The following is a 24,420-nucleotide window of genomic DNA, read 5'->3' as shown; positions in this document are numbered from 1 at the left end:
AATCAGGCCCTCAAATCTGGCACCAAGTTTATGGTCTACAGGGCAGTATTGATACCCACCCTCCTATATGGCTCAGAGACGTGGACTATATACAGCAGACACATCAAAGCACTGGAGAAGTACCACCAACGCTGCCTCCGCAAGATCCTACAAATCAATTGGGAGGACAGACGCACTAATGTCAGTGTTCTCGCCCAAGCCAACATCCCCAGCATCGAAGCACTGACCACACTCGACCAGCTCCGTTGGGCGGGCCACATCGTCCACATACCCAACACGAGACTCCCAAAGCAAGCGCTCTACTTGGAGCCTCGACACGGCAAGCGAGCCCCAGGTGGGCAGATGAAACGCTTCAAGGACACCCTCAAAGCCTCCTTGATAAAATGCAACATCCTGACCGGCACCTGGGAATCCCTGGCCCAAGATCGGCCAAAGTGGAGGAAGCGCATCCGGGAGGTGCTGAGCACCGAGAGTCTCATCGCTGAGAGCATGCAGAAACCAAGTGCAGACAGTGGAAGGAGCATGCAGCAAACCAGTCCCACCCACCCTTTCCTTCAACCACTGTTTGCCTCACCTGTGACAGAGAGTGTAATTCCTGTATTGGATTCTTCATTCACCTGAGAACTCACTTTTAGAGTGGAAGCAAGTCATCCTCGACTACAAGGGACTGTCTATGATGATGATGATGCTCACCTCACATTGTACAGCAGCCCAGATACCAGTGCGAAAAATAAAGATTTAACACATAATCAAAATAACTACCAGAACAATAAACAGTGCAGAAAAATTACATATAAACATAATTTACCACCCTTGTGCATTTCCTTATAACCCCTCTTTCGCGTGCCTAACCTGCGACTTCACCTCAGTGTCTCCCCTGTGGTTGAGCCATGGGTCTGGGAAGGCTGCGGTCTTCCCTGTGTGGAAGCTGCATATGTAGGACACCCTTGAGCAGCTTTGGCTCTGGAAGGGCCGGCTGGAAACTGGCCAACACCCTCCTGGGAGGGTTCAGTCTGGCTTGGCTCGGGCGAGGCCATTGGCGGAGTGACAGGTCTGGGGCCAGGAATGCTGCGAGCTGGAGGGAGTACTTCATCCATATCCTGGCCCGAGGACCCTGAATAACTCACCGAGGGCAGCACAATATTATCACCACCACCAATCTGAGGGAACTCAGGTCGGTGCTGGAGCACCACATCGGAAGGTCCACCATGGCCCATGGTGGACCCAGCCGCAAAAGCAATACTGAGGTCTCAGGGGGCATCCAGCTGAGACTGCATGCGAGCAGCCACAGTCTGAAAGCCACCAGATATGACAGCACTTAGACGCTCCGTCGACTCTTGCAGAGCCACGGCCAACCTCTCCAAAGCAGCACCGATACGCTTCTTCCCTCGTGCCTGTGCTGCAATGCCAACTGCCACATCATCCTAAGGATGAATTTCCTGTTGGAATAATGCCCCAATTAAGACCGCAAACTTTCTGGTTTGAAGGGCTAATAAGACTGGAACACTTTTTGTGCTCAAAAAGTTGAATTTAGATCCAATGGGCGCCACAAACATTGCGGCGCTAATCGCGGAAAAAAGTCCTTAACACCATCAGCTTTCTGGCGGCACTGAATTTCGGCTCCACTGACTCTCGCAGGGACATGATTCCTAGGACACCAGCTGCTCTCTAGTTTCTCATCCAAGTTGTATATGTTTGTCTAGACAATGAGTATCAGCAGGCTAGCCAACAGTCTGGTAGGGGCATGGGATCAGAGCTGAAACCTTACTCAATATCTATACACGTGCACTTCCCAGCATGGGTCACTGAACAGAATTCAGGGGTGGGATTTTTCCGAGACCTGCTGTAGTGCCCTGACCACCAGACTAGCTGCGATGAGCTACAGGCCGGTGAGTCAACCTGAAGCCCTCTTGACCTCTATGTCACAGTTGCAAATGTGGCAGTGCATTTACCCATCAGTAGAGAATGAAAGGACAAGATTTGAAATTGTCACACTTTTCAGAATTACAATAAAAATTACTGTTTTAACTAATTCTAGAAACTCTGCAAGCAATTTCTTCAGAACAGCATTTTTCTTCAGAATGGTTGCAAAACTGGCAATTCCACAGCTCTCTGCATGAAGTGAGGAGTAATAACCCCAAAAGCAAGACACATATAGCGTAATAATCCTACTGCAGATGGAATTATGAGGATTTGCAGAGATATTGTACAAGGTAAATAGTTTAAAACTAATTAGTGCATCTGGAGATTGTAACATGTGAAGCCATGTGCTTCCTGCAGCAATCAAATCAAATATTGTCCTTGTGTTGCTCTTTGTAAACATGGCTCTTTACAGGCACCGTCAGTTGTTGCTTTGCCATATGTCTAAATGCATTGGTCGGGTATCACATCGCTTACCAGCTTCCCTGTGTCCCACCACAAGCAAAAACAAACCAAACATGACTCTTGTACATGAGTCAGACTTGAAGATTAATCAGACATTTAGTTCAATGCAACAAGTGGAATAATTTTATCCCAAAAAACGGATGGGTTGGGGTCAATTGGGAAATTAAAATTTTAAAAATTTCAAACCCAACCCAACCTCAACCTGCCGACAACCCAGCCACATCTGGTCTTAACAGAGGCAACCAACCCACTACCAGGAGGCGGGTTGTCCATGTAAATATTATAATGATGCGGCATGCCTCATATTTAACCCAGATTTGACCCTGGCTGGCTAGCTGTCCCGGGCCTCGGCAGCTAAAGGTAGGTGAGGACTGCTTTGTCAAAGACAGAAGTGCCTTTACAGCACTGCTTGTAGGCCAGGAGGAGCAGCAGTGCTTCCTCCCACCCGCCCAGCTTACCTGCTTCCCTGCCCGCTATTGGACCAACGCCCCCCGGACCCAAAGACTTTTACTGCAATCGGACCTCCCAGAATCGGAGATCACACTCTCCCCCAAGATTGGTGACCAACCCTCCCCCCCTCCCCCGCGATCAGAACTCCATCCCGGTATCGGACCCCTGCTTCCCCCAACCACCCGCCCTGGGATCGCCGCCCCCCCCCCCCAAGATCTAGATCCCCCGCCCCTCCATGTTCCGACTAACTCAGCTGCAGGCTCCCTACCTGCTCCTGGGTTGCAGTTACCCCCGACAGGGAGTCAAGCCTGTCAATCAGGCTGGCTTCCAATAAGGGAAACTGCTTGAAAAAAAGTCACGCTGTGAAGTCAAAATTCCATAGCGTGCATCGAATAGAACTCCCCCCCCACCACCGCTTACAAAATCTGCCCCAGTCAAAATCAGGGCCAACATTTGCGACAATGCTGTAAAAGAAGTGACATTATTTTAAAATAGCATCTTTCTTCTCAGCTCTTACAAATTAAATAGTATAAATATTTGCCAAGTATATTAATGACCTATACTGGAAAATGTCAGAAAGTCAGACACTATCAAAGGAAACATCTTTCATTTTGAAATATTTATGTTTCAATTTGTATCAAAAGTCAAAAGTTTGTTAAGTTTGAAAATGGCTTATCTCACCGGTGAAATAAGCCTGTAACAAACTAGTTCTCTAAGCACTAGACCTGCAGATCTCTTCGCAGGTAGTGCTAAAGAGTCACATTATTTGATTCAGTTGCTAAACTCACACAGACATTCCATACATTAATTGCCTCCATCAATTATATCTACAGAAGCTATTGACAGATGTTGATCTCTGTGTTACTTGGCATTATACACCTAACTAGAACCCAATTTGTGTCTTGAACTATTGTACTGAGGATGGCTGAGAACATTTAGGAGTGTGTTGCACTCTAGTCAGGTTCTGAACTGGGACGGCAATGCATAAGTGGTGTGCACTGTAATGAGAATCCCCTCACGCTATATTAACAGGTTTCAATACACCCCAGATATCTTTCATTGTGGTGACTGTAATGTCTGTAAGCTTGTAATATTCAAATATATTCAAAAAGGAGTTAGATGAAGTCCTTACTACTAGGGGGATCAAGGGGTATGGCGAGAAAGCAGGAATGGGGTACTGAAGTTGCATGTTCAGCCATGAACTCATTGAATAGCGGTGCAGGCTAGAAGGGCCGAATGGCCTACTCCTGCACCTATTTTCTATGTTTCTATGTAATGTTTGTAGCTCCACACTGTGGATGTGGATGTATTGTGTACTGCAACTGCAGAGTTAATAATAAACAGAATCAGGCAGATTCCGGAGGCTTCCGAGAGAGCTGCCTGCCATGTTAGGAGCTGTGTGTGCTGTGCTCTGTGAATATATCACATTTGGCGATGATATGGGATATTTCGTATGATTTAAAGCTTAAATTTTGTTGGGAAAGGATTCAGCCAGCCGACAGAGAGACTTTGGAAGTTTCTGTCTTTGGAAAAAAGCTACAAAATCCAAGGTAAAATACAGCACATGGTGTGAACAGCAAAGATTAAAATGGCAGGTGTATATATTTGGGGGAATATAGACACGACCGGGAACGTTTTAAAGTGTATGTGGATCGGCTAGAAATGTATTTCACTGCAAATAACATAATCGAAGTTCCAGACAATGCAGTCCAGAACCGGGCTGTGTTGGAACGTAAGAAAGTGATCTTCTTATCGGAGGCGGGTCTGACATTGTACGAAACCCTTGTAAATCTGCTTGTGCCTGACGAGCCAAAGGACACAACGCTTAAAGAGATTTTAACGAAGCTGGAGCAACACTCTAACCCCAAACCATTAGAAATTGCTGAAAGCTATCGTTTCGGGATTTGGAATCAAAAGGCTGATTTAAGTATCAGTGATTACATTGTAGCATTAAAAAAGCTATCGATGCACTGTAATTTTGGAAACTTTCAAAACCGCGCATTACGGGATCGTTTTGTTTGTAGGGTGAAAAATTATGCGATCAGAAGGAAGTTATTGACGACGGATGACTTGACTTTTGAGATTGCTTGTCAGACAGCGAGGTCGATGGACGTCGCCGAACAATAGTCTGGAGAATTAAATAATAATTACGGTCGTCGGTCAACTGAGGTAAATCACCTGCAGGTTCAAAGTAAAAGACGGTGGGGGCCCAAGGTCTCAGAAACTGGAAATTCTAACAGAGCATCGAAGTTGTGCTATAGGTGCCTGGGACAACACATTGCTCAAAGTTGTCCATACGTGAAGGCAGAGTGTTTCTTCTGCAGAAAGACTGGGCATCTTGCGACTGAAGGGTAAACCAGCTTTTAAAGCTATGAGTCCAGCGTTCAAAGCTATGAATAGAAATCCCAAGAGACTACATAGCATGGAAGAACAACAACAGGACGAGGAGATGTTAGAGTTACACGTCATCAGGAGCACGAGGTTAACGGACAGCGATTCGGAAAGTATCAAAATCCACATAGATGCTGCGGAATTCAAGATACCAATGGAAATTGACACGGGTGCATCCGTGAGTGTTGTACCGGAGTCACTGTACCTCGCCAAATTGCGTGATTTCCAACTGGAGAAATCCAAGATAGAGCTGTGAGGCTACTCGGAAGAGAAAATTCCTGTGATAAGTCGTATCACCGTACCGGTGAAATATAAAGATCAATTTCAGAACTTGCCTCTAATAGTAGTGAAAAGAGACAAATCTGCCTTACGAGGAAGAAATTGGTTGAGCTCACTAAAGCTGGATTGGAGTAAGATTTTCTGTGTGGAATTGAGATTTTCATCAACGGATGAGGTTATCAAGAAGTATCCGAAGGTGTTCTGCGAAATGGGCAGTCCAATCCATGGCTTCAAGGCGAGTGTCAGGGTACAGAAGGATGTTAGATCGGTTTACTATAAGCCACGTTCTGTACCATATGCACTCAAGTAGAAAGTTGAGCAAGAACTCAGAGACTGAGAACATTATTTGTAAGATAGATCGATGTAATTGGGCTACACCCATTGTTGTTGTACCTAAGTCCGATGGTAAAGTAAGATTATGTGGTGATTATAAAGTAACCATAAACCAGGTTCTAGAGGGTAATGTCCCCAATACATTGCCGAATGTAGAAGATTTGTTCACAACACTGACAGGTGGTCAGATCTTCTCAAAACTGGACCTTATGAATGCCTACTTACAGCTTGAACTAGATGAGGAGTCCAAGTCAAGTTTGACTATAAATATTCATCTAGGCCTATATCAATTTAATAGGCTACTGTTTGGAGTGTCTTCCACCCCTGCCATATTCCAAGGGGTGATGAACCAGATTTTGCAAGGTATTGAAGGGGTAGCATGTTATTTGGATGACATACTAATTTCAGCACCAAATAGGCAAATTCATAACAACAGATTGAATGAAGTCCTCAGACGGCTAGAGAAGCACAGAGTACGAGTGTCTGCTCATAAGTGTGAGTTATTTAAAAGCTCAGTGGGGTACTTAGGGTATGGAGTAGACAAAGATGGTTTACATCCAACCATGGAAAAATTGGATGCAATTAGAAATGCACTCATTCCCAGGAATGTCACTAAACTTCGCTCATTCTTGGGTCTTTTGAATTATTATGGGAAGTTCCTACCAAATTTGGCTACAGTATTACATCCACTGAATGAACTTTTGAAAAAACAGGTCCATTGGAAATGGTCAAAAGAATGTGATACAACATTCAAGGAGTTGGTAGAGAGCACCATGTTAGTTCACTATGACATATCTAAGGAGATTAAGCTAGCATGTGATGCCTCTCCGTATGGAGTTGGGGCAGTGATCTCTCATGTATCACGTAGTGGGGAGGAGAGACCAATTGCTTTTGCTTCATGCACTCTCAGTGCCAGTGAGAGTAATTATGCGCAAATTGAAAGGGAAGCTTTGGCATTAATTTTTGGGGTCAAGAAGTTTCACAAAATACTTGTATGGTCGTAAGTTTACCATCGTTACGGACCATAAGCCCCTAACAGCAATCCTCCATCCAAAGTCCCCAGTTCCAACATTAGCTGCAGCCCGAATGCAGAGATGGGCTTTGATTTTGTCAGCATATACATATGATATTGAATACGGACGATCAGCTGATCACAGTAATGCTGATGCAATGTCTAGATTGCCTTCCCCATCACAAGTTACACCTGATAGGGAAGAAGTGTTTTATTCTTCATACATTGATGAACTGCCTGTCACAGCTGAAGAGATTGGTAGAGCAACCAAACGTGACCCAGTGATGTCAAAGGTGTATGATTATATTGCAAACGGATGCCAAGCCAGGTAACAGACAAGGATACACATCCATTCTTCATTCGTAGGAATGAATTATCAGTCGATAAAGATTGTATCATGTGGGGTGCAAGAGTGGTTATACCAAATAAATTCAGGTCCAAATTATTAGGAGACCTCGATGACCAGCACCTGGAATGTGCTTGCACGCAGTTATTTATGGTGGCCAGGTCTTGTTAAAAATATAGAGTACATCGGGAGGCAGTGTACGACATGTCAATCGGTAAGCAAGCAACCACCACCAGTACCATTACAGCCATGGAAATGGCCTCCCAGGGTGTGGCAAAGGCTACATATTGATTTTGCTGAGTTAGAAGAACAACAATTGTTCATTGTGATTAATAGCCATTCGAAGTGGGTTGAGGTGTTTCCAATGTGGAAAATAACAACAAGTAAAACATTGGACATTTTACGAAGGTTAGTTTCTTCATTTGGCCTCCCTGAAGAAATTGTTTTGGATAATGGACCACAATTTCGTTCAAAAGAATTTGCACAATTCATGAGCAAAAATGGTGTGAAACATACCAAGGTTCCACCATATCATCCGGTTTTGAATGGTGCAGCAGAGCGCACTGTACAAATTGTAAACCGTGCCCTTATAAAACAAATGTTAGATCCAAATCCAAGGAAACGACAGTTTTCATTGGATCATAAATTGGCTAATTTTTGATTACATATAGAAATATTCCTCATACAACTACTGGTAGAACACCAGCAGAGTTGTTTCTCAAACGACAGCCACGGACCAGATTCTCATTGTTAAAACCAAATTTGGCACAGTCCATAGAAGAGACACAATTAAGACAGAAAGAGAATCATGATAGAGGTAGAGTAAAAGAGAGAAGTGTGAAATTAAACCAGAAGATGAGAGTGAAGAACCATCAACATAAATGGTTAAAGTGGTTACCAGGAAGAGTGGTGAAGCTATGTGGTCCTCGCACATATTTGGTAAAGATGTTTGATAATGGACAGGTTAGGTTTGTTCATATTGATCATATTTTACCTACAGACATGGAAGAAGTTGAAGGTGGGAATGATTCAATTATTTCTGACTCATCAGATAGTTTTGATACACCAGTAGCAAATCCTAAATCCAATGTACTGGAAACAAATCCAGGAGAGAATCAGAATGAAAGTCTGAGTCCGAGTCAGGAAAACAAAGAGCCTGAAGTTAGAGTGAGTTCAAATGAAAATCAAGGAAATTCCGTGGAGGAAAACATTCCTCAGGATGAGCCTCGAATGAGTTTAGATTCGACACCATGTTTGGAAGGTTCTGTTTGAGAGCGAAGGTATCCTCTTCGAAACAGAAAACAAGTGATAAAGTTACATTTGTAAATATGGAAAAAAAATAAGTTTATATCCTCTGTTATGTATAAATATGAAAGTTATCTATGATGTTTATTATAATAACTTCTTCATTAAGGAGGGAGAAGTGTAATGTCTGTAAGCTTGTAATGTTTGTAGCTCCACACTGTAGATGTGGACGTATTGTGTACTGCAACTGCAGAGTTAATAATAAACAGAACCAGGTAGATTCTGGAGGCTTCTGAAAGAGCTGCCTGCCATGTTAGTAGCTGTGTGTGCTGTGCTCTGTGAAGATATCACAATGATATATACTATTTTCACTTCTTTTAGCGCTCTCTTATTCACATCTTCTCATCCAAGACTGTTTCTTCCATTGCTACTGTCAGATTTTCTGTTACTGCCATGAACTATTACCATTTATGAGAAAGGAAGGGGAGGAGTGACTTACAACATAATGGTTAAAATTTTCCCTTCACTCACGGCAAATGCGGGAAAATGTTACCCATGTCACAGGATTGCGGCAAACTGACAGTAGAAAAGGTCTTTACTAAGAAATAATATGTATTGTTGCTGATATTTGACTATTTTGTATATTTTATAGAGTATACAGGGGAGCTGTCAGTGCCTTATCTCATAGTAATCCAATCGAAACAGCTATATACTCAGTAAAGGGCTCTGTTGAAAGTTGTTGCATTTAAGGAAACAGGAAAAAATTGAATGAGTGTTATCCACAGGCACCGATGTGCACAGCATCGCACATTGCCTATAAAACCCACCATTTAGCCATAAGCACAAGTTATGCACTGAAATTCCTTGCATTCCACTGATTCCCATCAATTCTGATAGGACAATACTTGTAAACTTATCAGTATATCCCCTGTATCCTCTATAAAATAGACAAAACAAATGTCAAATATCAGTAACAATACATATCTTCATATCCTGAACATTGCTCTCTCTATGCTCTGCGAGTTTCCCTGATGCCAAATAAGTCACAGTCCAAGCCTACACGTCAGGCATGGCATATCTTAATGACAATCTGTCACAGGGTTTTCTATGCCTTGATCCCCATGTTCTGCGATACGGCTTTCTGTCCAATTAACCTCCCACTGGTGTCTAGGGTAAATAACTCTGACTAGCAGGGAGTGTTCATGTGCTTCCTTCTTTATAATGTGCAATTCATTCAAGTTAATTAATAGTTGGTCATCATGTACAGGTTTCACTGGAAAACATTTAGAGTTAAATTAGATTATCGGCTGTTACCACCCTCTGCACAGCAGAGTGGACATCAGTGTGCTGGCAGCAACACAGAAATGCACATACACAAATTTGTCATTATGCAGTTCTTAAATATTGTGACTGGGACTTTAAATTTCTGCCTGTGGACATACATCGCTGTTTGTGTAGGTCCATGTAGATCGTCCAGTGGCACAAGGGGGGAAAAAAAACCTCTTGAGGTGGTACTGCCTGGTAGTGCCAAAATTTCAATACATTATTAGGAGTTCTGTAAGGGCTAGAACTGCAATATGCCTCTGTTTGTGTCTGTGCTTGTCTGTGTTTGTTGGCATGTATGTGTGTCAGATTGATAATAGCCAAAATAAATTTGTCATTTGTCCCTGAATGAGATTCAGTTATCTCTTTGATAAACAAGTTTAGAACAGTTTGTACTACAGTGCAACTCATTGCAGCATTGTGAATGTAATAATGGTCTCCACAGTGTGGGTGAACCTCAGCAACACACACTTTATGAAGTCTACTTTCAAGTTGATTTTCAGTCAATCAGAAGCTACATTTTACAAAGTGAATCCCACTTCCAAAATGGATGATATGACCCAGAACGCACAGAAAAATACAAATAATTAAACAATATGAAATTATATAATTTGAAAAATGTGTAGAGTCGGACATATTAGGTAGACGTAAAGTTATCTTGATAAAAAAAGAATTGGCAAGACAGTGACTGGGGGAAAGGGAAGACAGGTCAAATAGAAAAAAAGTGTTAAACACTTTGGCCAGGAAATTGGAGCCATTAGCATCGGCTGTTAAGGCTGGTTTGGAAGAAAAAAATGGCGGCTGCCTCGCTTCCGCTTGCTTCCAGCATGGAATGCTGCAGCTGCCATTTTGGTCAGGTCGGCAGCACTTCCATTGCCTATGCTTGTTTTACATATTTAAATGATCCAGATTGTAGAGTCAATCGGCGTGCAATGCTGAACTGATGCACAATTTGGGATTTTATAAGTCATCGCTTTTAAGAACTCCTCTCAAAACCACGAAGGGCAGAACGTGCGTGATACAACAGAGCCACTGTCAGCACTTCTTAAAGGGACACACACAACTTTCAGGTAAGTTTAGATTTTTGCTTTTGGATTGCTTTCTTTACATTTTATTGGAGTAGTGGCTCGGTGCAATACATTTAAAACGTTCTTAAAGTGTGAAACAGAAAGTGCTGCTGGATGTTTGCAAGACTTTGGCTCTTAAAGGAAGGCCTCTGAGAAGACCACTTGTTCCCCGTCCTGGGGGCTATAGTTGTAGTCCCCCTTGGGCTGTAGCATGAATTGAAGTTGGAGCAGAGGCAGTAAAGGGGACAAGTTGCTTTCAGGGGGAAGAGAAGGAGGGAGAAGAAGAAGCAAAAGAGGAAGAAGAAGAGGAAAAAGCAGAAGAGGAGGATGTGGAAGGAAGGAGGCAACCCAGACAGCTCCTTTCTGGCTGAGATATCCAGGATGGGAGCATCTGCCTGTGTTACCAGTGACCACAACCTCAATTCCCCTTTCAACATTTGTCTCATATCGTCCCTTCCCTCTGTTACTGACCATCACAGCGTCCTCTTGGTCACAATGATGAAATAAAAGCCACCACAAAGCAAACTTTCCAATCCATCTTTATACATGTACATCCAATATTACATCAAGAAATCAACTAATCACCCTTATGCATTGCCTTCGTGACTGTCTTGTGTGCACCTTTGCCTATCCTAGTGATGTCACGCAATGCAACCCCAGTGGCTGCAGCATGGCTGATGGAAGGCTGCTGACTTTCAGTGGGGGAGACTGCAGATGACCTTGCAGAATGATCTCGAGGAGTTGGTGGCTGGGAGTGTGAAATCGAGTGACGGTGTTTATTCTTATTCTTCTTCACTCTCCTCTTTTTGAGCCACTGGCTGGGCAGGCTAGATTTCATAGGTGTCTGAATTGAGGAAGGCACTAGGGTAGGGTTGTGGTGAGGGGAGGGGGGATGAAAGCAAGAGGTGCGTGTTTACACGATGTGTCGCTTGTAAATCAGAAAAGATTGTGGAATTAGGGGGAAGTGGGATGTGAGAAAGAGGTTAACGTATTAGGATACTGGCATTTTGTATTCATTCAGCCCCACCGCTGGCCAAGGCCTCAGCTATGCCCCTGCCACGAATGGGTAGCACCGTCTCCTCCAAGGGGGTGAGGTGAAGCTAGGAATTTGGGGTGTGCCTCCTATTTGGTAGCGATTGTTGGTAGGTGAGTGCTGGGGGAGTCATGCATTGAGCAATGTGTGAGGCAGGTGGTGCAGTTAGTAGGAGACAGCTTTCAAAGATGCATTCACTGACCTTGACTACTCATCTGAGGTCATGAAACTTCTTTTGGCACTGGACCCAGGAGCACTAGTAAAACTGATGGGAATCAGGGGGAAAACTCTCCATTGGCTGGAGAAGTTTCATGACCTCAGATGAATGGTCAAGGTCAGTGAATGCATCTTCAAAAGCTTTCTCCTACCAACTGCACCACCAGCCTCACACACTGCTCAAAGCATGACTCCCCCAGCACTCACCTACCAACAATCTTTACCAAACAGGAGTCACACCTCAAATTACCTAGCACAAATGAAGATGGTTTTGGTGGTTGGAGGTAAATTATCACAGATCCATGACATCACTGCAGGAGTTCCTCAGGGCAGTATTCTAGGCCTAACCATCTTCAGCTGCTTCATCAATGACCTTCCCACCATCATAAGGTCAGAAGTGGGGATGTTTGCTGATTGTACAGTGTTCAGTTCCACCCGCAACTCCTCAGATAATGGAGCAGCCCTTGCCCGCATGCAGCAAGATCTGGACAACATTCAGGCTTGTGCTGATAAGTGGCAAGTAACATTTGTGCCACACAAGTGCCAGTCAATGATTATCTCCAACAAGCGAGAATCTAACCACCGCCCCTTGATATTCAACATCATTACCATCGCCGAATCCCACACCATCAACATCCTGATGGTCAACCTTGACCAGAAACTTAGCTGGACCAGCCACAAAAGTACTGTGGCAACAAGAGCAGGTCAGATGTTGGGTATTCTGCGGCGGTGTCTCACCAAAGCCATTCCACCATCTACAAGACACAAGTCAGGAGTGTGATGGGATAGTCTCCACTTACCTGGATGAGTGCAGCTCCAACAACACTCAAGAAGCTCGACACCACGCAGGACAAAGCAGCCCACTTCATTGGCACTCCATCCACCACCTTAAACATTCACTCCCACGATCACCGAAGTACCATGGCTGCAGTGTGTATCATCTACAAGATGCACTGCAGCAGCTCACCAAGGCTTCTTCAGCAGCGCCTCCAAAACCCACGACCACTACCTCCTAGAAGGACAAAGGCAGCAGGTGCATGGTAACACCACCACATCCACATTCCCCTCCAAGTCAAACACCATCCTGACTTGGAATTATATCGCTGTTCCTTCATCGTCGCTAGGTCAAAATCCTGGGACTCCCTCCCTAACAGCACTGTGGGAGTAATTCACCACAAGGACTGCAGCAGTTCAAGAAGGTGGATCACCACCGCCTTCTCAAGGGCAATTAGGGATGGACATTAAATGCTGTCCTTGCCAGCAATGCCCATATCCCAGAAACGAATAAAAAAAACAGGTCCTGGGGGTGATACAGCTGCCTCCGTGATCTGGTCCCACATCCTTCTTTCTGGAGGGCCGTCTGACCCACTGTGGGTACAGGACCTCTCTTCTAGTGTTGACCCCCTGCACAAAGCTGGGATGCTGCATCCGAAACCCTGGCTGCCCCTTCCCTGGCCTGTTGAGCCATTTGTGCTAATGCTGAAGCACTTTGTTATGTATGTTAACTGGGTTTTACCTGCCACCGGAGGGTGCGACTGTCGGAGTCCTAATAGTCACTGGCAGACACGTGCAAGCCGTGTATACAATGTTGGTAGCCATGTTGAATCCTCACTTTGAGAATAAATAAACTGGAGTAAGGTCATGCCTGAACTAGCTCACCGTACTTAGCCTCATGGAGTTATTCGATACTTAACAATTGTAGACGAGGAAAAAATATGAACTTTCATGCAACCATGTCTGTTGGAATTTTGGAGAGATTTGTGGAAGGGGAAGACTGGGAAGATTTCACTGATCATCTCGACCAGTACTTTGTCGTCAACGGATTTGAAGGAACCGAAAATGCAATTAAGCGCAGAGCGGTTCTCCTCACCGTTTGTGGGTCAAATATTTATGGCCTGATGAAGAATCTACTCTCACCGACTCGGCCAATGGATAAGACTTACGATGAATTGTGTACGCTGGTTCGGAACCACTTTAAACCGAAGGAAAGCATCATCATGGCGAGGTATCGTTTCTATACGTACAATCGCTCCGAGGGCCAGGAAGTGGCGGAATTTGTCGCCGACCTGAGACGTCTCACTGGGCCGTGCAACTTCGGAGCTGCATTGGAGGAAATGTTGTAGGACTTTTTCGTCCTTGGTATTGGCCACGAGGTCATCCTTCGAAAGCTGCTGGCTGCTGAATCTCTAGACCTGAGCAGGGCCATCACAATCGCCCAGGCATGCATGTCCACGGACGAAAACTTGAAACAGATATTTTCCCAGCATCGAAACTCACTGGCAAGTACTGCGCATAAAATAATATCGTCAGCAGGCAGAGCTGCACATGGCAGGGCCTACCCGTCCCCATTCATACGACCTGTAACTTCTCAAAGTACGCCATCGGGGGTGAATCAAATCTCGCCTTGTTGGCATTGCGGGGGCTATCATCGGGCCCATCAATGCCGATTCAAGCAATAGGTGTGCAAAGGCTGTGCAACAATGGGGCACCTTCAGCGAATGTGTCCGCAACCGAGCAAGCGTGTTGCGACACACCACGTGGCTGAGGATGATCGATCCAGCATGGATCAAATGGCACAGACAACTCAACCCGAGGTACAGGACGAAGAAGTGTATGGGGTACATTCTTTTACCAAAAGTCCTCCGATAATGCTGGAAGTTAAATTAAATTGGGTTCCAGTATCCATGAAATTGGACACGGGTGCGAGTCAGTCAATAATGAACCAGAGGGCTTTTGAAAAGCTATGGGACACTAAGGCAAAAAGACCCAAACTGAGCCCAATCAATGCGAAGCTGCATACCTACACCAAAGAGCTCATACCAGTCATTGGCAGTGTGGCAGTAAAGTTATCGTATGATGGAGCTGTGCATGATTTATCATTGTGGATCGTTCCAGGCAATGGTCCACCACTATTCGGCAGGAGTTGGCTTGAGAAAATTAAATGGAACTGGAATGATATTAAAGCCTTATCATCAGTGGATGACGCTTCGTATACTCAAGTGCTGAGCAAGTTTCCCTCGTTGTTCGAACCAGGCACCGGCAACTTCTTGGGAGCCAAGGTAAAGATCCACCTCGGCCCGGATGCAAGACCCATCTATCACAAGGCTCGGGTGGTTCCATACATGATGAGGGAGAAGGTCGAGATCGAACTGGACAGACTTCAACGAGAAGGAATCATATCACCAGTCGAGTTCAGCGAATGGGCCAGTCCAATTGTCCCGGTGTTGAAAAGTGATGGCACGGTCAGGATCTGCGGCTACAAGGTAATGATCAACCGAGTCTCGATATAGGATCAGTACCCATTACCCAAGGCTGACGACCTGTTTGCAATGCTAGCGGGGGCGGGGGAAATCTTTCACCAAATTGGATCTGACCTCCGCTTACATGACACAGGAGCTAGTCGAATCTTTGAAAAAACTGATGTGCATCAACACACACAAAGGACTGTTTATATACCACAGATACCCTTTCGGAATTCGCTCGGCAGCAGCCATATTTCATAGAAACATGGAGAGTTTGCTGAAGTCCGTCCTGAGAACGGTCATATTCCAAGATGACATCCTGATCACCGGGCATGATGCCACTGAACACCTGCACAACCTGGAAGTGGTTCTATGTCGTCTGGACAGAGTGCAACTCAGGCTAAAATGCTCCAAGTGCGTTTTCATAACACCAGAAGTCAAATTTCTGGGGATAAAGATTGCAGCAGACGGCATCAGGCCTACGGACTCGAAGACAGAGGCCATCAAGAATGCACCCAGACCCCAGTGTATGATGGAGCTGCGTTCGTTCTTGGGTCTTCTCAACTATTTCGCTAACTTTCTACCGAGTTTGAGCACATTGCTAGAGCCCTTGCACATGTTGCTGAGAAAGGGTAATGACTGGATTTGGGGCAAATCTCAAGACAGATCCTTTGAGAGGGCCAGGAACCTGCTATGTTCCAATAAATTACTGGTACACTATGACCCATGTAAGCGGCTAGTGCTGGCCTGCGACGCCTCATCTTATGGGGTTGGTTGTGTGCTCCAGCAAGCCAATGTATCAGGCAAACTTCAACCAGTTGTATGCGCATCCAGAAGTCTGTCTAAGGCTGAAATAGCCTATAGTATGGTAGAGAAAGAGGCTTTAGCATGCGTATATGGGGTTAGGAAAATGCACCAATACCTGTTTGGGCTTCGGTTTGAGCTTGAAACGACCACAAGCCGCTCATTTCATTGTTTTCTGAGAGCAAAGGTATAAACACCAATGCCTCGTCCCGCATCCAAAGATGGGCACTGATATTTTCCGCTTATGATTGTGTCATCCGCCACAGACCAGGCACTGAAAACTTTGCTGATGCGCTTAGCCAGCTACCATTGCCCACAACCAGGGTGGAAATGCCGCAGCCGGCAGACTTGCTGCTGGTCATGGATGTCTTTAAGAGCGAGGGGTCACCCATCAGAGCTCGCCAAATTAGGACCTGGACCAGCCAGGATCCTGTACTGTCAAGCGTAAAAAGGTGTGACCTAAATGGAAATTGGTCTGCCATTTCCAGGGAAATGCAAGATGAAATTAAGCCTTATAGCCGCCGCAAAGATGAATTGTCTATTCAGTCTGATTATCTGTTATGGGGTAATCGTGTTGTTATGCCAAAAAAAGGCAGGGAAACTTTTGTGGGAGATTTACACAGTACCCACCCAGGCATTGTCACGATGAAGGCCATTGCCAGGTCTCATGTTTGGTGGCCCGGCATTGACTCGGACTTGGAGTCATGCGTGCATCAGTGCAACACTTGCATGCGACTGAGTAACGCTCCTGTGGAGGCTCCGCTGAGTCTGTGGTCATGGCCATCCAAACCGTGGTCAAGGATCCACATAGACTTTGCCGGCCCCTTTTTTTGGCAAAATGTTTTTAGTGGTAGTGGACGCTTACTCCAAATAGATTGGATGCATAATCACGTCATCCAGCACATCCACAGCCACTATTGAAAGCCTCCGTGCCATGTTCACCAGCCATGGCCTGTTCGACGTCTTTGTCAGCGACAACGGACTGTGTTTCACCAGTTCGGAGTTCCACGAGTTTATGACCCGTAATGGAATCAAGCATGGCAGGTCTGCTCTTTTCTGAACCCGCGTCTAACGGTCAAGCGGAGCGGGCTGTCCAAACCATTAAGCAGAGCTTAAAACGCATGACTCACAGCTCCCTACAGACCCACTTGTCCCACATTCTGCTCAGTTACCGGACGAGACCCCACTCGCTCACTGGGGTCCCTCCTGCCGAGCTGTTAATGAAGAGAGCCCTCAAAACCAGGCTCTCCCTTGTACACCTGGATCTTAATGATCATGTTGAAACCAGAAGGCAACGGCAGCAATGGTACCACGATCGCGCGGCCGTATCACATGAGATTGCTGTTCATGACCCTGTGTTTGTCCTGAATTATGGTCATGGTCCAAAGTGGGTTGCTGGTACGGTTTTGGCCAAGGAGGGGAACAGGGTGTTTGTAGTCAAACTGTCAAATGGTTAAATGTGCAAGAGGCACATCGACCAAACCAAACTACGATTCACAGACAACCCAGAACAAATTGAAGATGACATCATCATTGACCAACCAACACACATCCAACCATCAGTTGACCCTTGTGTCACTCACGAAGACGAACCTATCATCCCCGACAGTCCTGTCAGACTGACTGCTCCACAATGCAGCAATGGTCCTACTAACTCACCCAAATTTGGGTTCGAACTGAGAAGATCAACCAGGGAGCGGAAGGCCCCGGACCGTCTCAACTTGTAAATACAACCTGTACCAAGGATTTTGGGGAATGATGTTATGTATGTTAACTAGGTTTTACCTGCCATCGGAGGGCGCGACTGTCGGAGTCCTAATGGTCACTGGCAGACACGTGCAAGCCGTGTATCTAATGTTGGCAGCCATGTTGAATCCTCACTTTGAGAATAAATAAACTGGAGTAAGGTCATGCCTGAACTAGCTCACCGTACTTAGCCTCGTGGAGTTATTAGATACTTAACACACTTTTACCATTTGTGATCAGCAACTCACCTTTAAGGGGTGCAGACTGTCTAGTGCTGAAGCAATTTTAATTTTTTTATCCTCAGAAGGCAGCTCAGCTTTAAGGGGTCGAAATTCAGTACCGTCGTTTTTGAGGCGGTGTCACCGCCTGAGTGCTCATTTTACCGCCAGGTGTTAGGTTCAGGCTCAAACTGTTAAATTCAGTTTTTACGCCCCAAGGTGAGAGAGCAGTGCTAAAAAGTGGCGAAGCACACTCATCCTTGGGCGGGTGCTCAGGAGGCCTAGTGAATTTTGCATCGGGAGGTTGCCACCATGCTAGCTGGAAAACGGGAAGAAAGAAAAAAAAACCTCAAACTTCTCCAACCCACAAACAAACTTACCCACTGTTACGACTAATGAAAAAACGAAGAAATAAATAAAGAAAAAAACTTACCTTGCTCTCTGGCCAATTCTGCCCGACTTCCGCTGCTCACTCATCACTTTTTCCAGGCTGTAAGAACGCCTGGTGGGAAGGCCGACATTCAAACTAAATATCACGATAGAGGCGCCAAGGAGGCGGTGTACGCTAGGTAAGGTCACCAAGCAGGTGGCGTGAGCCAGCGCAGTGTTAGCTCTTGGCGCCTCTGCCAAAGAGCCAAGTGAATTTCTGCGCAGGCGTGGATGCCACTTACTGTTGGAGGTAGGCCTGTTCCACCCATGAGCCGCCTCCCATGCGCAGTAACAGGTGGCGGTAGAAACTGAATTTCGACCCCTATGTGCTGCAGACTGCCTTGAAGATTGCGAACTTCGGCCTCTTGCTGAGCGCGCAGCCTGTCAGCAGTGCGTTCAGCGCTAGGCTGTGAGTTACAATCATGGTAATTAGCAGGCAGCATGAAGTTCATGTAGTGCCTGCACTTTTTGAATGGGCGCGGGCATATCCAGCATCACAGTGCCCATGTCCGTTTTCCAGTGGTAATGAATTTCACAGCCGTTGTTTTCATTTAAAATTTTAAAAATGTATTTATTTTACCTTTACGGAATCAATACTCTTGCAATTAGGCTACTCTTGGTGTTTAAGTAGTTTCATTATTGCAAAAATAGGGAGTGTCAGTTGTGGCTCAGTGGGCAGCACTCTCGCCTCTGAGTCAGAAGGTTGTGGGTTCATAGTCCCACTCCAGAGACATGACCACAAATTCTAGGCTGACACTCCAGTACGGTACTGAGGGAGTGCTGCACTGTCGGAGATGCGGTCCTTCAGATGAGACGTTAATCTGAGGCCTTGTCCACTCTCTCAGGTGGACGTAAAAGACCCCATGGCTCTATTTCGAAGAGCATTATCCCTGGTGTGCTGGCCAATATGTATCCCTCAGTCAACATCACTAAAGCAGATTATCTGATCATTAACACATTGCTGTTTGTAGGAGCTTGCTGAATGAACATAAGAACATAATAAGAACATAAGAATTAGGAACAGCAGTAGGCCATCTAGCCCCTCGAGCCTGCTCCGCCATTCAATAAGATCATGCCTGATCTGGCCGTGGACTCAGCTCCACTTACCCGCCCGCTCCCCGTAACCCTTAATTCCCTTATTGGTTAAAAATCTATCTATCTGTGACTTGAATACATTCAATGAGCTAGCCTCAACTGCTTCCTTGGGCAGAGAATTCCACAGATTCACAACCTTCTGGGAGAAGAAATTCCTTCTCAACTCGGTTTTAAATTGGCTCCCCAGTATTTTGAGGCTGTGCCCCCTAGTTCTAGTCTTCCCCGACCAGTGGAAACAACCTCTCTGCCTCTATCTTGTCTATCCCTTTCATTATTTTAAATGTTTCGATAAGATCACCCCTCATCCTTCTGAACTCCAACGAGTAAAGACCCAGTCTACTCAATCTATCATCATAAGGTAACCCCCTCATCTCCGGAATCAGCCTAGTGAATGCAAATTGGCTGCATTACAACACTGACTACACTTCAAAAAGAACTTCATTGCTTTTAAAGCGCTTTGGGATGTCCGGTGATTGTGGAAGGCGCTATATAAATGCAAATCTTTCTTTCTTACTGTCTCAGCCCCCAAATATTTTTTGTTCAGCTGGGTATCTGACAATTGCCAAAAAACCACAACCATTTTTATGTCTCCACGTAAACTGCTGAGTAATCTACACAAGGAGGGCTTCTGTTCGCCCAATATGCAGCACCTTCTCTCTCTCCATAGGTGCACATGCCACTTACCCAAGTCCAAAAAGGCCAGATGAAGATTGACAAGAGTCAGAGTTTGGGGACCCCCAAATACAACCAGAGATTAAGGGGGCGAAATTCAGAGCGTTTGCGCCTCCTGTTAGCAGCCCTGGGGCCAACATAACTTTTTGGGAGTTTAGCGGTGGTGGTAACTGGCAGGGCCCCGCACCAACCGGTAGTGCCCCACTCCGCTGTGAAGGCGATGACGATAGCGACCCGTTTTTCCCCTGGAGAGAAAATTCTGTCATGCCCTCGCAATGCTCGCGACAGATTCAGGGGGCGTGTACCAGGCAGTAGGCGAAAATTAAAGGTGGGGGGGTGGGGAATCTTTTTAAAAAATGGCCTTCTCCCTCCTCGATCGTGGGGTCCATGCTGCGGTCTTGCAGCCCAGCACCCCGCTCCCTTGTGGTCCTTCCACCCTGCTCGTGCCCTACAGTGCAAGTGCAGCGCGATATTTTGCGCTTCACTTGCTCTCAGGGGCAGTAAGCCAAATATAGGTTGCGGGGCACGACTTCTGCGCCTGGCACAAGAACTCCCACCAAGCGGGGCAGTACGCAATTACGGCCCATAAGCAACAAATTCTTACTGCTTGTAGAGCCAGGACCATCCTGCTCATTGGGGCACTGTCCATTTGATATTGAATGAGAGGAATCACTTATAACATGAAAGTCAGGGACAGGGATTCACCAAAATTAACGTAAGCAAAATAACAGTAATGAAGAAAATAATGGCACTAAAAAGTAACAAATCCCCAGGGCCAGATGGTTTCCATCCCAGGGTTTAAAAGAAGGAGATGAGAACATTACATATGTCCTAACTATAAGCTTCCAAAGTTCTCTTAATTTGGGCACTGCTCCTTTAGATTGGAAAATTGCTCATGTTATTCCGTTATTTAAGAAATGTGAGCGAGGGAAACCAGGGATTTATAGCCCAGTTAGCCTAACATCTATGTTGGGAAATGACTAGGGCTAAAAATTCGGGTAGCCCGTTAGGGGGCGGTAACTCTCACGCAGCACAAGACTTTGCACTAAGCGCAGAAGTCTCACCTCTCGCGAGAAATTGGGGTCACGGCCCCTGAAAAGAAGTGGAGTATTAAATCAAGCAGAGCGGACGCCTCTGGAGCGGGGCACAAGGCTGAGTAGCGCACTGCACTGGGCCGCGTCGCACTGCCGCTTGGAGGGGTCTTCCCTCAATTACAGGAAAGCGCCCAAGCTGCAAATTCTCCAGGAAAAAAAGGGTCCTACATGGAGCACCAGTGAGTGGGGTTGCCGCGCCAACAGCCCGCTGCAGGGGATGTGTGCTGGGCTGACCAATCATGGCACGGACCCTGCGTCCAAAGCGGCAACGAGGTGTACAAGAAAATTGGATTTTTTTTTTTTTAGGAATAGCTGGCCACCTCCCATTTAACTTTCGCTCCGCTTGCAGCCGCCACGTCCCCTGAAGCTGTTGTCATCGCCCGGTGGAGCTTCAGGGGGCGATACCCAATTTAAGGTCCGAGGCGCTAACGGGGCACTGCGCACGGTGATGACGACAGCATCGCCGGCGCAGCAGAGCGTGGCATTATGTGTTACTGTCGGCGCTAAACTCCTGCCAAATGTAGCGGGAGTCGTTAGCGATACCGCGCCCGGTCACAAAATCGTTATTGTCCCTCGGGGACGCTAACGGGAGGCACAAATGACCCAAATCTCTCCCCTATAGGGTCTACAATTAAGGATAGAGTGACTGAACACCTTGAAAATTTTCAGTTGCTCAGAGAGAGCCAGCATGGATTTGTAAAGGGTAGGTGATGCCTAACGAACCTGATTGAATATTTTGAAGATGTAACTGAAGTAGTGGACAGGGGAATGTCTATGTATGTTATTGATATGAACATCTGGAAGGCAGTTGTTAAAGTCCCTCATAACAGATGACAAGGATTGCTAAGGTGCTGCCCCAGGGGAGTGGCAGTGGCTCTGTGGAGGATGAACCAGTGTCCTCTCTCAGGATGACAGCATTCATCTCTCACCATTACCACTCCACCAGTGCCCTTGCTGTTGCCTGTCAGCCAGCCAGCCCAGACTCTTGCCGCCCATGCCGAGGTCGTGCAGTCTGCTGCCAGAAGTTCTAGGCCTAGAGCTGATCGAGCTCATCCTGCAAGGCCGTCTGTAGCCTTCCACCAGCCATGATGCAGCCACTGGGATAGCCCTTCATAGCAGCATTAGAACCGGCAAAAGAACATGCAAGACAGGCACTAAGGGAATACGTAAGGGTTTTTAGTTGACTTTAATATGTACCATTTGATTGTTTGATGATACATTTTGTTTGGAATGTTTGTTTAGGGTTGGCTTACATTTCAGGATTGTGGTCAAGAGGTGGGTAAAGCTTTGAGCAACGGGGATCTGGGTTTTAAATCAGGCTAACTATAGTCTGATGATGCGCTCACAGCCAACCCCTCCTGAACGTGGATTGGCAGGCTGCCTCCTTCGTTCCTCCTCTTCCTCCTCCTCTTGAGATGGTGGCAGAACCCGTGGTGACAAGGGCTGTGTCCTCATGATGACCAAGTTGTGGAGGATGCAGCAGACCATGACAAAAATGGGACACCCGCTCCGGCGAGTACAGGATAGCTCCTCCGCAGAGGTCAAGGTAGCGGAACTCGTCCTATTGACCTCCAATGGTCTGCTAGATGGCATTTCTCATGGCAGCATGGCTCTCATTGTATGATTGCTGGCCACGAGTGGTGGGGTTGCGGAAGGAAATCATCAGTCAGGCATTGCCGAGCAGCCACCTTCGGGTTTGACATGATGGCTGGAGTTTTCCTGGCACACGGTTCTGATGCGGGATGAAACCATCATAACTGCTGACAGGATACCAGGCATTGACCATCATGAGCTTGGTCACACAACAACTTCACATTAAGTGAGTGATAGTCTTTGCAGTTGCGGTACATCTCAGCATTGAGATGCGGAGCCCACAAAACTACGTGTGTACAGTCGATGGCGCTCTGCACTATGGGGAAGCCAGATATCCCAGCAAAGCCACTTGTGTGCTTCTCTCTGTTTAAAGAGAAGACAATGAAGTCCCCTCTCCTAGTGTACAGAGCATCTGTGACTTCCTGGATGCAATGATGGAGGCAAACTGTAAAATGTTAGCTATGTTGTCTGTTCCAACCTGGAAGGATCCACTGCCGAAGAAATTAAGGGCCACAGTGACTTGGAGGGCCACTGGCAGTGCCGTCCTCCTCCTGTTCTGAGACTCCATGTCTGGTTGCAGGAGGTGGCAGAGTTCTTTGATCACTTCCTTGGTGAAGTGGAGCCAACAAACACACTGCTCCTGGTGCAGGTAGGAGAAATGCTCCCTAAGGTCTTCTGCTGAGTGCCCTCCTCCACCTCCTCCCTCTGTGAGCAGCTTATCTCCTTTGCTGCCTCTGCACCATCTCCATGTGATGCTGCAGCCCATGGGGGACTGCAACTCCAGCCCCCAGGACTGGGAGCAAGAGGCCTTCCTTTAAGATCCACGCCTTAAAATCGTCCAGGAGCACTCCCTGCACACTTTAACCACTGTTTAATGTCTTGCACCAAGCCGCTACTCAAATAAACTATACAGGAACCAGTAAAAAAAAATGCAACTTACCTTAAAGTTGCATGTGTCCCTTTAAATAGCACTGGTGGGGGGTCCGTCATGAAGCTGAACACATGTTTCGCTGTGCGTGTTTAGGACAGGGCGTACAGTGGAGCGGCGACATCCAAAATAATAGGTCGGAAGTCAAATCAGTGTTACACGGTGATTGACGTCACGACCTACCTCATTTGAATTCTCCTGCTGCATGCATGCAGTGGCTGTGCTATCGCCCTTCCTAAGATGGCGACTAGTGCGGCCCGTGCCGGAAGTCGGCAGAAGCATGGCGAGCGCTTTTTTTTCTTCAAACCGGTCATAACAGCTTGCGCTAAGCACGAGAATTTTTCAGCATATGTTCCTACGTTCCTAACAATGAAAAGAAAGGATAGGAATATGGGATTGCAAAACCAAAAAGCTGTAATTTACAGATTGACTTCTATGAAGCCCCCCCTCCCCCAAAATGTTTGGGTCTTCTTCTCTTGGGAAATTGGTTAGTTAGCTGTATGTGTTTAGGGGTGTGTG

At 46.3% G+C, this 24,420-nt stretch overlaps 1 protein-coding gene across 4 annotated transcripts in view; it reads right to left on the bottom strand.

Moving 5' to 3' along the window:
- Positions 1-24,420, bottom strand: part of sv2ca (synaptic vesicle glycoprotein 2Ca) — a 257,495-nt gene that overhangs the window by 164,504 nt on the left and 68,571 nt on the right. Inside the window, exon 1 of one of the 4 annotated variants that reach the window (XM_070868838.1) lies at positions 3,104-3,152. The exons of the other annotated variants lie outside the window; for them this stretch is intronic. The gene's annotated coding sequence lies outside the window, so the exon portion shown is untranslated. Of the gene's footprint in view, positions 1-3,103; positions 3,153-24,420 lie in introns of those variants that run through there. 4 annotated transcript variants of the gene reach the window in all.

This window comes from Pristiophorus japonicus, chromosome 1 (assembly GCF_044704955.1).
Source record: "Pristiophorus japonicus isolate sPriJap1 chromosome 1, sPriJap1.hap1, whole genome shotgun sequence".
In the NCBI taxonomy this organism is placed as follows: Eukaryota; Metazoa; Chordata; class Chondrichthyes; family Pristiophoridae; genus Pristiophorus; species Pristiophorus japonicus.
Note: the sequence above shows the minus strand (reverse complement) of the source record. Positions and strands in the feature narration are given on the sequence as shown.